The 15,927-nt window shown below is 38.8% G+C and overlaps 1 protein-coding gene across 2 annotated transcripts in view; it reads right to left on the minus strand.

Moving 5' to 3' along the window:
* The window catches only part of DNAJC13 (DnaJ heat shock protein family (Hsp40) member C13), a 125,037-nt gene extending 113,233 nt beyond the window's left edge, over nucleotides 1–11,804 (minus strand). The window contains exon 1 of one of the 2 annotated variants that reach the window (XM_019436489.2): nucleotides 11,614–11,804. The gene's annotated coding sequence lies outside the window, so the exon portion shown is untranslated. The remainder of the gene's footprint in view (nucleotides 1–11,613) is intronic. The other variant, XM_019436492.2, reaches the window with a different exon arrangement.
* Between the last annotated feature and the right edge of the window lie 4,123 nt (nucleotides 11,805–15,927).

Raw genomic sequence — 15,927 nt, forward strand, 5'->3', positions numbered from 1 at the left:
TTCTCGGAATCAAGGTTCATCTATGAAAGGGAGAGAAAAGCATCGTTAACAAAGAGCTTTAGTGCAGACTAAATTAGATAACTCAAATAAAGGGGAGAATGTGATGGCTCGCTCAGTATAAGCACTCAAAAATATTAACTGCAATCATAATAGTTATTACTGTACTTTAAATAATAAATAGTACTGTACTAGATATGAAATATTTATCTTTCTAGAATTCTCTCTCTTTCAGGCTTCCAGGGTCCTGTATCTCTTAAGGTGTTATTAAATTACTTGATCCTAAGTCTTTTCTCTATTAATTTCAATCCTTGTACTATTTAATGTGTATTACCAACAAATATCAGTTGGAATTGTTATTTTCAAAAGTACAGTGTTTTACTGTCTTAATCAATTAGTATTCACCCGCCCATTCAAAATTAACTACAGCAACAGGAACACCTGGGTGGCTCAGTCAGTTGAGCATCTGACTCTTGACTTTGGCTCAAGTCATGATCCCAGGGAGATGGGATGGAGCCCTTTGTGGGCCTCAGCACTGAGCCTGCATAAGATTCTCTCTCCTTCTGTCCCTCCCCCATTTGCACATGTGCACACATGCTCTCGTTCTCAAATTTAAAAAAAAAAAAAGTTTTTTTAAGGAATATATATTTCTTAATCTGGATGGAATATGAGGGTGTCATTTTATTATCCATTGTTATTTTACTCTTCCAATTTATCTTACTTAAAAGGGTTTTTAAAAAAGAAAAAAAATATATGACAGGTCCAGATAATCATGATAGATGAATTTTTTTTTTTTTTTTACTTTTTTTAAAAATTTATTTTTGAGAGACAGGGTATGAGCAGGGGAGGGGCAGAGAGAGAGGGAGACACAGATGGGAGGTGGGTGGGCTCGAACCCACCAACCAAAAGATCATGACATGAGCTGAAGTCAACACTTAACTGAGACAGGCACCCCACGATAGATGAAATTTTTTAAAAATTACGTAAGCCAACTATAACCTAACATTTAGCTTTTCTTTATTGCAACTTTAGTCCTATAAAATACTACCATTTTGCAAGTCAATGATACTTACTACATTATAAATACCCCCTCCTTCTTAGACATTTGGAATTTCATCGGTTAGAAATTTTAGATGAAACCAACATAATATTTTTATTTTTAAACTATTTTTTAAATATTTATTTTTAGAGAGAGAGAGAAAGAGAAAGAGAGAGCGCACACATGTAGGGGAAGGGCAGAGAGATAGGGAGACAAGAGGATCCAAAGCAGGCTCTACACTGACAGCAGAGAGCCTACTGCGAGGCTCGAACTCACAAACCACGAAATCGTGACCCAAGCCGAAGTCCGACACTTAACCAACTCTTGATTTCAGCTCAGGTCATGATTTCATGGGTTCATGGGTTCGAGTCCCGCATCAGATTCCCTACAGAGCCTGTTGGGGATTCTCTGTCCCTCTCTCCTCTACCCCTCCCCTTCCCTCCCCCCACCATCACTCAAAATGAATAAAAACTTAAAAAAAATAAATTTATGTTTGATACTTACAAGTTAACTATGATTTAAGAAACTTTTGGAAAAAAGAACTTCACTCCCTAAAAATAATTTATGCTGCATTTAATATTTACATATTTCTCCATTAATATTTACAGATTCTTTAATAAGCTCTAAAAGTGGTTCTAAAATTATTGCTCACAGGCAAAAACTCATAAGCAACCATAATTCCCATTAATAGTCATGAAAATCTGCAACAATTTTTGTTTATTTACTTTTGAGAGACAGAGCGTGCATGGGAGGGACAGAGAGAGGGCGACCGAAGATCAGAAGTGGACTCTGTGCTGAGAAGAGAGCCAGATGCAGGCTCAAACTCACAAAAGGTGAGATCATGACCTGAGCCAAAGCCAGATGCTTAACTGACTGAATCACCCAAGCCCCCCAAAATCTGCAACATTTCTAATATCAAGTCCCTCAAGCATCAACCAGGTAATAGCAGTAACAGTCACTTATAGGCACATTCTCTAAATAGCATTGAGGTATCCAACTAAGAACATGTAAAAAATTGTTAGATGAGATCTTGGTAGCAGCTGCATCATCAGCACTTGCTACCCTGCCAGTTGCTGAGATGCTACTCAAGTTAGCAAGAATATATTGTTCAAACCAATTATTGCTTAAATTTCATCTCCTTCATTCCTGCAATAGTGTCCCTCTTCAAATTCTTAAAGACCTACCCTTTTTTTGATGAGAAAACACAAGCTTCCATTTCCTTTGTAACTTAATCACATTGGAAGCGGCTCCAATGTTTGCAAGTTGGCTTCACCTGTTTTCATTCCAAATCTTAATATTACACCACCAACAGAGCTTTTTTGCAACTTTGCATTTTGTTATTTTGAGAGAAGTGTTCTTCCAGGGGTTAAAAAGTCAAATTCAGGACAACACGGGCATTTTGGCTAGATTCACCCTATTCATGAGTTCCCTTGCTTCATGCTTTCCAACAACATTTAATGTTCTTAACATTCTCTAATTTATTACTGGCAGCAAAAACTGGCAATCCATTTAAGATCATTTATGAATAAAATAAGATCTTTCAGAAGATACAACTGTGACACAAAACCACAGGATCTGACAGTCTACACTGAGCAGGAGCCTACATCAAATTGATACTAAGAACAAAGAGCAGGTTAAACCGCCTGGATACCACAGCACCCAAGCAGACAGATTACAGCCAAGCTAGAAGCAAAAGAATTTGCACACATAGCAAAATTAAACGTTATGTGCAAGTCTTAAGTAAAAACAGAGACTTCATTTAGCCAGACATGTATGAGTATACTCAGAAAAATAGTTGTGCCTTGACTTCATATGGAGTTACATCCTGATAAGCCCATAATGTGCTGAAAATGCATTTAATACAGCTAACTTACCGAACATCATAGCTTAGCCTAGCCTACCTTACATGTACTCAGAACACTTGTATTAGCCTACAGTTGGGCAAAATCATCTAATACAAAACCTATTTTATATTAAGTGTTGAATATCTCAATGTAATTTATTGAATACCATACTGAAAGTGAAGAACAAAATGGTTGTAAGCGTATCAGTTGTTCACCCTGTGACTGTGTGGCTGACTGGGAGCTGTGGCTCACTGCCACTGCCCAGCATCATGAGAGTATGCTACCACATAGTGCTAGCCTGAAGAAAGTACCAAAATTCAAAGTATCATTTCAACTGAATGTATACCACTTTCACACCATCATAAAGTTGAAAAATTTTAGGTCAAACTATTGTTAAGTTGGGGATTCTTATGTGATACACTAGTGAATAAATTAAGGAAATGGCTTTAATAAAGGCTATCTGCCTTTAAAGCGCACACATTTTGCATGACCAACAGAGTAATTTTTACGCAATTACAACTTGGGAGAGAACTGGCAAGATACTAATTTTTCCACTTCCAGTCTGTAAAATGAAGAATTAACTCTGCTTTCAAGTAATGAATTAAAAACAGGAGTTTGTTTGAAATGCATTAAAAAATAAGATGGATAGAAATATGATAAAGTACAGTAATGTTAATGTGAAAATCTTGGGAGATGAGTATATGAATATGTAAAGTTCTTTCAACCTGGCTATAGATGAAAAATTTATTTGGGGAGGGAAACTGCATTTACCTTTATTTTCTGACCAAATTCTCCTATAAGAGAAATATTTTTCTGCTACATTGTAACACTACACCAGAAAATATGGTATATAGTCATGATAGGAACTAATTTATCAACTTAATATTTCCTCATACAGCTATATCCTATTAAAAATGCAGGGAGAAGGAGAACCACTGCTAAGGCAAAAGCTAATAATCTTGAGTAACAACCAAAAAGAGAACCCCTTAATACTAGCTTCTTAAAGGCCTAGTTTTATTTGTAACTGATTTCAAAATATGAGTGGCTAGTTCAGTTTCAAAAAAAGGTAAAAATATATTTAACATTCCAATTTTAGTAGATGTGCTGCCAAAGCAAGCACAAAATATAGTTAACAGAATGTTAATTTTTACCCAGATTAAAAAGCTACAACTAGATTGTCTTAGAATGTTCTGTGTATGGGGGAAAACAGATATGAACTTTAATCTTTAATTTTCAGCTTCATGTTTTAATATAGAACACAAGTATAAGTAAAAGCATTTCCTTGTAAATAAACAACAAAGCAGTAAATGTAACTTATATAATACCTACTGTATAGGGATCTTTATTAAACAGATCACAAAATAAGGTTTGAATACATCCTACCTCAGCTTTCTAAACTTGAAGAACCCACTAACTCCAGAGATAAATGTGGTTAGCAAAGAAAGCCAGTGGTATTATCAAATTTCAGCTGACCAACAGATCTCCAAATAATTGCCCCAAAGTTACAATACTGAAACCTTTGCACTGATGTATCAAAATGAGCTTTTAAATACTTCTAAAATAATCTAAGATCCACCTACCCATTTTAAAAAAAAAATTTTTTTTTTAACGTTTATTTTTGAGACAGAGAGAGACAGAGCATGAACGGGGGAGGGTCAGAGAAAGAGGGAGACACAGAATCTGAAACAGGCTCCAGGCTCTGAGCTGTCAGCACAGAGCCCGACGCAGGGCTCGAACCCACGGACCGTGAGATCATGACCTGAGCCGAAGTCGGACGCTTAACCGACCGAGCCACCCAGGCGCCCCCACCTACCCATTTTTAAAAAAAAACCCATTCCTTTCCAATTAGAAACCAGACATATATTCATGAAATAAAAGGGCAAGGGAAACTCAAAAGCAAACCCTAAATCTAAAAGAACACTTTTAATATTATCTTAATCAGGGGAAGGGCAAGCATAAATATCACAGCAGTTAATTTTGTTGGCCTTTCCTATTCAATATAAATCAAACACTGAAAAAAATTGCTCTCTATATTTTAATCACATGTATGCTGATTTCATCTGAGGGAATAATTCTTACTTTTCACAAAACAGACCTCTATCTGTTGTAACAAAAAAAAGTTTTTTTCCAAGAAAGACACATGATTATGACTCTCCTTTCCAAAACTTAAAAAATGCCCTGAATATTCACCTAAAAACTGCAAACATGTCCACTTAAACAAATACTGTGAAATCAATGTCACTGATCATTTACATATTTTTAGTTTGTACACATTCTTGAAAATTTTTAGACATAATTTCTATCTTTGAAGCTAACCTGGCTTTTGCAAGAACAAAACATACTAGTTCAATAAGCTCTTCTTCAGCTCACAAACAGGTACTTAATAATCTTGCTGTTACACTAAGTAGACCCTAATGGGTAAAAGAGACTTTCAATTGCCATGTTTAACTTGTTGCTGTTTTTTCTATCACTACAGTAAATGCATAATAGGGGTTTAATTACCTAAGCATATTACAAATACATCTTAGAGGAAGTTTAATAGTAAGCATCCTAATATGCAAATACACTATTAAAAGACAAGGAGTTGGGGCACCTGGGTGGCTCAGGTCATGATCTCTCGGTTGGTGAAATTGAGCCTTGCATTGGGCTCTGCACTGACAGTGCAGAGCCTGCTTGGGATTCCCTCTGCCCCATTCCTGCTTGTGCTCTCCCCCCTCACAAAATAAATATACAAACTTAAAAAAAAAAAAAAAAAGACACATTTAGGCTGCTGTAATTTCCCTTTCACCTAACACAAAATAGCAACAACATTTAGGTCTTCCTTTAGCTCTTTCTGAAATTTCCCTAGTATTCCTAACTCTCCCATAGTTCTTCACATTTTACAGAACACTCCCAAATCTATCAGTGAACTAAAAAAAAGAAAAAAAAAAAAAAAAAAAAAGGAAAATTCCACTTTTAAAATTAAACCCAGCAGATCTAAGGCTGGGGGCGAGGGAATGGCTTTAACTACTCTAAGATTTGATAAACATCCAAAATACATTCTGCATCTCAAGTAGAAGTTTGAGGGAGAGAAAAACTTCCTAGCACTAGATGACTAAGGAATACATGTCTGAAAAACATGTAAAAAAATGTAAATATTATAATATAGGATTTATGAAATATTAGGGGGAATCTCCTATATTCATAACCTTATCAATCCTTCCATTGTGTTCTGGCAACTATTCTTGACAAAATCAAAACATATAAGTAATTATTTTAGATTGCTTTGGGATTTTATTTTTGATCTGTTCATCAAAATATTAAATTTTGGGGTACATGGGTGGCTCAGTTCGTTAAGTAGTCGACTCTTGATTTCAGCTCAGGTCATGATCTCACGGTCTATGATTGTGAGCTCCACATCAGGCTCCGTGCTAACAGTGCAAAGCCTGCTTAGGATTCTCTCCTTCTCTCTCTATCCCCTCCCCTGCTGGTGCCTACAGGTACTCATGTTCGTTCTCTCTCTCAAATTTAAAAAATATGTATCACATTTTTACTCATCAACTGCACAGAGATATTACCAACGGCCATGTGCTAAATATGTGAACACTGCTTAGGCAGTGTGGTCACTTCTAAGGGCAACTTATAATGCTTCAACTATAAAATCCCAATGAATTAACTTTGTTGTTTTAGAGATCACTCTTCTTTATAAGCAGTCCATAAAAATACAAGTAAAAGTCAAATATGCAGGCTGTTGAATAAAGTTAGGAGCATGTGAAAAGAGCTACTAGCAAATTATGTTTATCTTTATTGATAAACATCTTAGTGAACCATACTTAACTGTACTTTGCAAATGTAACTGTGTCTAAGTTAGCAAAGATGATCACAACCATGCTGGCTTAAGTTACTTACTACAAAAATATCCCTAAATCACTGACTCTCAAAGGAGTATCCACAATTAGGAATCATTCCATACTGCAAGAGATGTTACTGACTGGCATGTGCTGAGCATGTGAAAACTGCTGAAGCAGAAAAATGTATTGAAAACTACTGACTACGATTTTACAGTAATGGTTGGGGCAGGATGCTGCCCCATGAGACACTATGATTAGAAACACTACAGTAGTCCCCCTGCCCCTTACCCATAGGAAATGTGTTCCAAGACCCCTAGTAGATGCCTGAAACTACATAGTATCCAATCCTATATTGACTATGTCTTTATATATATTTACCTATAATAAAGTTTAATTTAGAAGTTAGGCACAGTAACAGATTAACAACAATAATAATAAGACAGAACAATTATAACAACGTGCTGCAATAAGTTATGGGACTATGGTCCCTCAAAATATCTTACTGTACTGTCAGTCTCCTCCTGATTTTAGATAAAATACCTATGTGATGAGATTACATGAGGGGAATGACACAGGCACTGTAACATAGCATTAGCTATTACTGACCTTCTGACATCAGGAGGATCATCTGATTCTGGACTGCTATTGACCTTGAGTAATTCAAACTGTGAAAAGTGAATAAAGGGGGATGGGAGAACTATGGTACTATGATTCAGTGAATGGAGCTAGATACTCCTCAATGTATAAGACAGTCCTATGAGTTGAAGAACTACCCTTAGTTGACTTTCAAATATCCAAGTGGGCATTCACATCCATAAAAACCTACTTATAACTAATGCCAATTTTAATTCTGTATTAAATATAAATCACAAAGTACATTTTGCAGAGTTTAATATGAGTATAATTTTCTAGGAATGCAACTATCATGTAAATGGAAAGATTACACTTTGAGTCCTCTTGGCTTTTGTTTCAGAATGTATTTTGTCTTCATTGTTGAAAAATATTTTTGCTTTTTTTCTTCCAGTACTTTAAAGTTGTCACTCAATTGTCTTTTTGATTGCATGGTCTCTCTACTTTAACTCTTTGTTTCTCTGTACAGGTCTCTCTTTGGCTACCTTCAAGATTTTCTTTCTCCTTTGTTTACATCAATTTAAATATGATGTCAAGGTGTATTTTGAGTTTTTGGGGGGCATGGGTATTTTTCTTGGTGTTCTCTAAGATTCCGGATCTGTGGTTTGATGTCTGACATTAATTTTGGAAAATTTTCTATTATTTCCTCAAACATTTCAGTATTTCTTCTGCTCTGTTCTCTCTTCTTCTGTGATTTCAGTCATTATATATTAAAATGTTCGATACTATCCCCAAGCTCTTGGGTGTTTTTTTTTTAACTTCATGTTTCAGTTGGGTAATTTCTTCTATCATCTGTAAGTTTACAGACTCCTTCCTTGGCTATGTCAATTCTGATAAGCCCCAAAGCATTCTTCATTTCTTTACTGTGTATTAATACTTCTAGTATTTCTTTTGATTCTTTCTTATAGTTTCTATCTGGTGAAACCACCCATCTCATCTTGCACACTGTCCACTTTTCTGTTCAACATTTAACATTATAGTTATTTTACACTGCCTATCAGATAATAGCATCTACGTTAATCTAAGTGTACTTCTGGTAATTGCTTTCTCTTGAGAAAAAAATTTGTCCATTTAGCATGCCTCGTAATTTTTGGTTGGAAGCTGAACATGTACAGAACAAGAGAGACTGAGGCAAATAAATTTGGTAACTGAAAATGGGCTTGTCTTTGCTAGGTCTTTAGTGCAGTGTTTGTGATCTGTTTAGAAGTTAGGCTGGGTTTGATGTGCTGTTGCTGTGGTTATTCTCAGTGTACGACAGGCTTCAAATGTGCAGAATAGCTGGTGCCCATGGTGAGGGACAGTTTACTAAAGCAATGTCTATTTGATCCTTTGTGCTGTACTCTTTGCATAATCTAGTTCCTCACCTAGTAATACTCTGCATTTACTTGTTACTCAAAACTTCTTATGATGGTAGGGGGTTGGAGATAGTCTTTGTGGTTCAATTAAGGTTCAGTCTTAGGCATACACTAGATCTCTGGATCTCAGGGGTATGATCTTATTCACGCTGGCAGCAATTTTAAGCTCAGTGCCCCTCCCTGAGAAGATTCTTTCCCCTTTTCTGGTCTTCCCCCAGCTCAATGAATGCTCACCAACAAGGCCAGCAGAGATATCCTTCCCTCCACAGATTAAGGTTTTTGCTCCATAAAAGCAAAGAGAAAGAATCAGAGTTTTGTGCCCCTCCTGAGAACTGCTATTTTCCTCCTCTAAGTCAGCACCAACAACAGACATTCCCCAAGGTTCTTTCCAATCTTTTCTAGGAATGCCCAGTGAGTTTGTGGAGAAAAAGCGTGGAAAAAGGTATACTCAGCTTTCATCAATTTGTCAGCTCTTTCAGCTCAACGCTTCTTGCCAATACCCAGCTGTGTCCAATGAAGGTGAATTTGAAAGCAAGTCTACTCTGTCTCCTTAAATTCTGGGCTAGTAGTCTGCTCTGTGACCTCAGTTTTTTAACAGATTTCCAAAAAAAAAAAAAAAGTCATGAATTTAAAGTTAGTCCCATTCTTTTCTGGTGCAACAGTGAGAGCAAAGCTTCTTTTTATCCCAGGACCAAAGCCAGAGGTGGCTGTATTATTTAAAAACTATCTTGGGACAATAAAGCAGGTGTTAAAAATTATTTGGAATAAAAAAGGGGGTCTTTATTAGGTTTAATGAAATTGAGAAACACTGTCTTAAAGGATTTCTTTCAAAACACCTCCCCTTTAACCCCTGCTAGACATTACAGTCAACATTTAGGCCTAAAACTATTAGCAACCAAATTTTTGTTACAGTTTATCTGCACAGTCTTGCATCTAATTTACTCATTTTAAGTACCTCAATCAGAGAAGCAGGGGAAAAGTGCAATGGAAATCTCAAAATCACCTGTGTAAACAGAATTGGTTAAGGAACTGAGCCAAATTAAGTTAAAACAGGTCCTTTTCTTTTCAACTGTAATTTAGTATCTATTGAGAACCAGATTCAACTATCAACCTTTCTACAAATTTAATAAAGCCAGCATTGTTACATCCAACTTAGCAACCAGCTTCAATTTATTTGTGGGTAAAGTTAAATTCTTACAAATAACTCCTGCTTCCCATCATTCCTTAACTTTTGCACTGAAAGTGTTCATATATTTTATAGACTATTTACTACTGCCACTTTAGAAAAAGAGGAATATCCATTGCCTCCCAGTGGAATAGAAATGCTGGTATTTTCCATGAACCGGACTATAAGCTTAAGGTTCTTGACATTCCTATCTCTTAATAACCCTCTGACTCCTCTTTTCCTCCCGTAATATGTTCTATTTCCTGTTTTCAAGCTAGGAATACAGTGTAACATTTTCTAAACAGGACATATATCCCATCGTAATATTAACAGCAAAAGCCAAGTTTGAGATACAGCTGTTTAAATACTGTTTCATATTACATTTAAAATGTTAACAAGGTTTTAGGTTATATACTACATTCAGTTTAAACACTAAAGCACTTTCCAGAAACCAAAGAAACACGAATCAAGTCCTTTTCAGATACGGAGTTTCTCACAAGCAGTTTTCTAAATACATAAATAAATAAATAAATTTTTTTAGGGCAAGTCCTATTTCATACCCCTATAGACTCAGAGAGTACTGATAATATACTACAAAACCTAACCACTGTAATTTCCTCAAACTCTGCAGACAGTATTTTCAAACCTAGAAATACATCAGCCCTATAAAGTAAAAAAAAAAAAAAATAATACAGTAAGACAATCACTAGGGTAGATCCTGAAGAAATATTCTGAATTTTTCCCCCGAAGACATTACACTCCAAGAGGCTCAAAATAACCCTACATAGTGTAAAGTCCTTAATAGAGAACGTAAAAACATCAGGTAGAGAGACCCTCCTTTTTTAGGGGAATCACGGCAGGGTAAAAGGGAAAGCAGAGAAGGGAAATTATCACTTTGGGAAACCATGGCCACATTAGGGGGAGATTTTTTTACTGTCCCCCCCAACAACTGATAAAGGATACAATCTCAAGACATCAACTGATAAAACAATCTCAACACAAGAGTGGTTAACTGAACACCCTGCAACAACGCAGTTTAAGGGAAGACACTCTTCAGTGTACTCAAATCTGCGTTCAACTGCCAGTTCACTGAGCATTTCAGTCCTACTTCACCTAATCCAAAGGCCACATTCAAAGACAAAAATCACGGCAGTGAAGGAAAAGACCACTGAAAATAAGCTTCCCTGCAGGAAAAGGAAAAACCTTAGAGGATAAACTTGATTTTGGAAAAAGGAGAGACTGGAGAAAAAAAAAACGCGGGTGCTCCCCATCTCCTAACAAAACGAAACAAAGCTAAGCAAAGAAAGTCCAGAAGTCTATACCGGACGTGGGGGGAAAAGGGGGTCGCCGACCCCAGGAAACGAGAGTTGCCGGCATCCAGCAGAAAGTGTGTTCAGACTAGAGGGCTGGAAGGGAATCCCGAGGGCGGAGTCCAGAAGGGAGTCAGGGGTGTGTGGGGGTAAGGCTGTACAGAGGGGATCTGGGGGGCCACGGTGGGTAGAAAACGAAAAACCAAGCCAAAAAAGAGTGGTGGGGTTGAACAAGGCAGCACCCTGGGAGACTGTCACTTAGACACGGGGGATCCGACGGGAGGAACCAGACCAGCAGCCTTGGGGGAGGGTAATCTGCTTTCCTTAGCAGCTGAAGGCCAAGACACCACCCCTCTTTTTCCTGTCCTCGGCCCCTCAAGTATCCGTGGCGTGAGAAGGGGGTAAGAAAGAGCCCCCAGAGGCCGGTGCCCAGAGCGGTTTACCTTCGCGGAAGGCTGGAGAGGCTCCAGCCCGAGCTCCTCCCGCCGCCGGCTCCGCGTCCGGAGTGAGATGAGGTGCACCCCGGCCTCCTCCGCCTCACCACTTCCCCTTTCCCCGGTCGGGGCCCTGTAGCTCCGCTGCCGCGGGTTCCTGGTGCCGCGGCGGCGCGGCCTCCCCGCCCCCTCCGCCTCCTCCCTCTGCCTCTCAGAGGCTCACTCTGGAGGCCGCCATCTTCACTCAGGCTTTCAGCGACCGTGCTCCAATACGCCTGCGTCGCCACCGCCCAGGCTGTCACGAGACCCGGTCAGCTGATTTCAACTCTTCCGCCTTCTGTCCCGCCCTCCTGCAGGCATTTCTCGGCTCTCCCCATCCCATTCGCCCCCTTTTCCCAGAAATTCCGCGTTCTACGACCCGCCCGCCCCCCAAAAGTTACACATGCGCAAAGTGACGAGGCCAGCTGTAGGATCCGGAGTCCACGCAGCGCGTGAGGGGGATCCGCCCCTTGGTGCGTGCCGAGAAGCACCCACCCCGGAGCGCGCGCGCCCTCGCGGGTAGAGCCACGCCCCTCCGGCGTGTTCTCCTAAGGTCACGCCCTTCGGCGTGTGGCTCTGAGTCCTGCCGGGTGTTGTGCGGTCCGTATGTTTACGCTGTTAAGTCCCAGATGTCCTGTTTTAAATCCTTTCCGCAGCTTCGCGCTGGACTTCAAGTGCCGTGGAATATCCACGAGGCAATCCGAAGAGTCAGCCTACTACGCGGTTTGGCTGGATTGCGAGTCAGCAGGTTCACCACTATTAAAACTTCCAGAACGACAGTTTGAGGGCTTAAATTTTTGCTGGTCTGGGGGGGTCGCCAAGACTAAAACTTAGGTGTTGCCTCCGGCTTTCCGTCGATGGTAGGGCCGAGAAGATAATACTGATAGCTCCACTTATTGTCGGCTGATCACGTGTCAAGGGTTTTATTTGCGTTAGTTAATCCTCAACTCTGAAGTAGGAATTGTCCTTGTTTTGCAGATAAATTAAGGCTCCTTCCCACAGTAACGGACTTGGTATTTGAACCGTAGCAGTCTGACTCCATGGTCAGTGCCCTCAATAGCCTCTCCCCTGAGCACACAAGGGAGCTGGAGGCGGGGCGTCAGGTTAGAGGAAAGAAGGGACATTGTGTGTTCACCTGTGAGCAAAAGTTAAAGGAACTTCAGTCTCCCCTCCCAGACCTGAACTCTAAAGACCGCAGTTCAAAAACAAATTATGCTGCTGCAAACTTCAAAAGATGAATGGGGGTGACTTGCATGGATACATTATTTCATGTGGGTTAAAGGTGTCTGGTGAAGGATTTAATATTCTGCAGAGCAATGCTGAAATTGATTTATCAGAGTCTTTTTCAGCGGTTGACTTGTTTTTAGAGATGGTGATTGCAGGATGAAAAATGTAGACAGTGACTTTTACAGGTTTTGCTTCTTGACTCTGTTGACCCTTTGCCCTACCTTGGGGCAGAAAAAGACTGCATTTAAGCTCAGAGTAGTCTTTCCTGTACTGCAGCAGTAAGATAAGGTGCATCTAAGGGGTGGGGTCAGGAATAGCTGGGTGTGGACAGAACCCTAAACAGAGTAGAAGGGTAGAAGAAAAAAGAAACTTGAGGGCTTAGTTAAGGAGCCTTCTTGTCTTATCCCATGGAAACAGAAACGGGTTTATGTGGCATTTTATAGGTTGCAAAGCCTGCCAATAATTACAGAAGTCAGTATGGAGTGTGTTATTTTCATTTTTTAGAGGAAGCAAAGACAGTCCAAGAGACTTGCCCAAGGTGACCTAACTCCTAAAGGTTAAGCAGAGATACAGTCACAGAACTTGTAACATCAAAGCCAGTGACATAGTAAACCTCCACACAGCCTCTCTGTTCAATATTTGGGACAAATATCGGTTCTCAGAGTTGGGAGAAGACTTAGGCATACTGCAATGCCCCCATCCCCAATAGTGGAAAATCGCCTGCCTTCCAAGATATTTTTCTTAATGTTTAGGAACTATCTTATTTGTATTCAGCCAACTTGACCTCTCTGTCATGAGCATTTTGGTTTTTTGTTTTGCCTGTGTGTGGCATTCCTTTAAGTATTTGCCTATACAGCTAATCACCTATGTCACTCTCTCTCTTCTGTTTATCACTGACTACCCCAGCCACAGCTTCCCATCTTCAGAAACCGTATTCCTCATGGTTTCCGCTACTGCTTACAGGATGTGGTTTCAAGCCTTTTCACAATTGCCTTGGTTGCTCTTAATGTGATTTGTACAAGTTTGTCAGTGTCCTCCTTAAAACACTAGAGCTAAACACAGGAGTCAGGAAGGACAGGAGGACTTGTCCCTTATTTCCCTTTTCTTCCGTTAAATCCGTACCCCCCCGCCCCCCCACACACACTCTTTTTAAAAAGGGCGACAAATACAAGGCAGGCCCCTCAGACTTCTCTTTCTGGATTTGTCTTTTTACTCAAAATTTAAATTTGCATTAGCTTTCCTAACACGTTCATAGTGTACACAAATCAGATTTAGTTAGGAAAGGGGAACACAGAAGATGCCATTCTAAACTGTGTGATACATATACTGACAATATTTCACAGCTGTTTACTTTCATCAGTGGTGTAAGTTAGTTTACAAAGCAGGAGAGGTTTTAGATTTTAGGGAACCCACAAGATGGTCAAACACCTGATTAAACTCCCTGTTGCAGTTAAATTGTCCTTCCTGGGGCACCTGGGTGGCTCATTGAACTCACAGTTTGTGAGTTCAAGCCCCAGGTCGGGCTCTGCCCTAACAGTGTAGAGACTGCCTGGGACTCACTCTCTCTCTTTCTCTCTCTCTCTCTCTCTTAAAATAATAAACTTTAAAAAAATTTTAAAAATAAATAAATTGTCCTTCCTAGTTGTATCAATGTCCAGATCCAAAATAAATCCCTAGGAACTCTGTGTAATTCAGCAAGATTTGACCTGTTTTCTGTACAGTAGCCACTAACCCCATGTACCTCCTGAATACTTGAAATAAAGCTAAAATACCAGATTTAATAGTAAAATATTGCATTAATAATTTTTATGTTGATTACATGTTGAAAGAATATTTTGGATCTATATTTGGTTAAGTAAAATACATTATTTAATTTTACTTGTTTTCTTTTTTTTCAAATGTAGCTACTAGAAAATGTAAAATTTTATAGGTGGCTCCTATTATCTTTTCCTCTGACACTGCTGGCTTAGAAAGTCTTGTACAGACATACAGTCAGAAAATACTTTCCAGTTAACAAGCTTGAAGCTCCCACAGAACCACCTTCTACTGGACTTCATTTTAATTTTCTATGTGGTTGTTTTTTGTTTGTTTTTCTTAAGGTTTATCTCACCACATATAGCTTGTTATGTTCCTCTATAATACTCAAATAATTGTACAGACTTGAAAATATTACCAACATGTGACAAATGATGATAGTACATGGATTCCTTGATGTATGTGCATATGCATGTACACATAAATAGTATTCACAATTAAATAAATAAATCATAGGGGTGCCTGAGTGGCTCAGTTGGTTAAGCATTTGACTCTTGATTTCCGCTTAGAGGTCTTGATCTCAGGCATGAATTCAAGCCCCGAGTTGGGCTCTGAGCTGGGCATGGAGCATACTTGAAACCAGCCAATCAATCAATCAATCAATTCAACCAATCAATCATAGCTGGCTTCACCTGTTCAATTAATCCTATCCCAGGAACTCTAATTTTATTAATATGAATGAAAATGTATTTTTAAAGAGTATAATTATGTTCATATAGGAAGGATTTTGAATTTCTATTACCCAAAACATGCTTTCATTTAATTACAGAAAATTATTGAGTTCTGACCTTATTTTCAGGGTTGGATCAAGAGGGAAAATGAAATACCTGGTGTGTGGTTTAACAATTTGAAACCATTATTGAAATACTATTTTATTAAGGAAAAGGCCTTCTGTGTTCTTTTATTAAACTTAACCCCAACTGCTTGGTTTTTTTCTTTTCTTTTCTTTTTCTTTTTTTTTGCAGTCTATGCATTGCTGAGGATTTTCCAGTTCAAACGTTCCTACTAGTTAATGAAACACTTTCAGTATTACCAGATTTGAGGAAAAATCAAGAGGCTTATGTATGCTTTTCCACAAAGGGTTTTGCAGTAAAGATTTCCAATCTGCTATGAAATTATTACAGACATTTTTACTCATCAGCCCTTCAAGGAAATATAAGGTGGTAAAACATCACAAGCAAGTCTCTGATCCTCTTTGAGCTTCAGTTCCCTCATCTGTAAACTAGGGATATTGATAACTTG

Source organism: Panthera pardus, unplaced genomic scaffold, assembly GCF_024362965.1.
Source record: "Panthera pardus isolate Hobbes unplaced genomic scaffold, ASM2436296v1 HiC_scaffold_16, whole genome shotgun sequence".
Taxonomy (NCBI): Eukaryota; Metazoa; Chordata; class Mammalia; order Carnivora; family Felidae; genus Panthera; species Panthera pardus.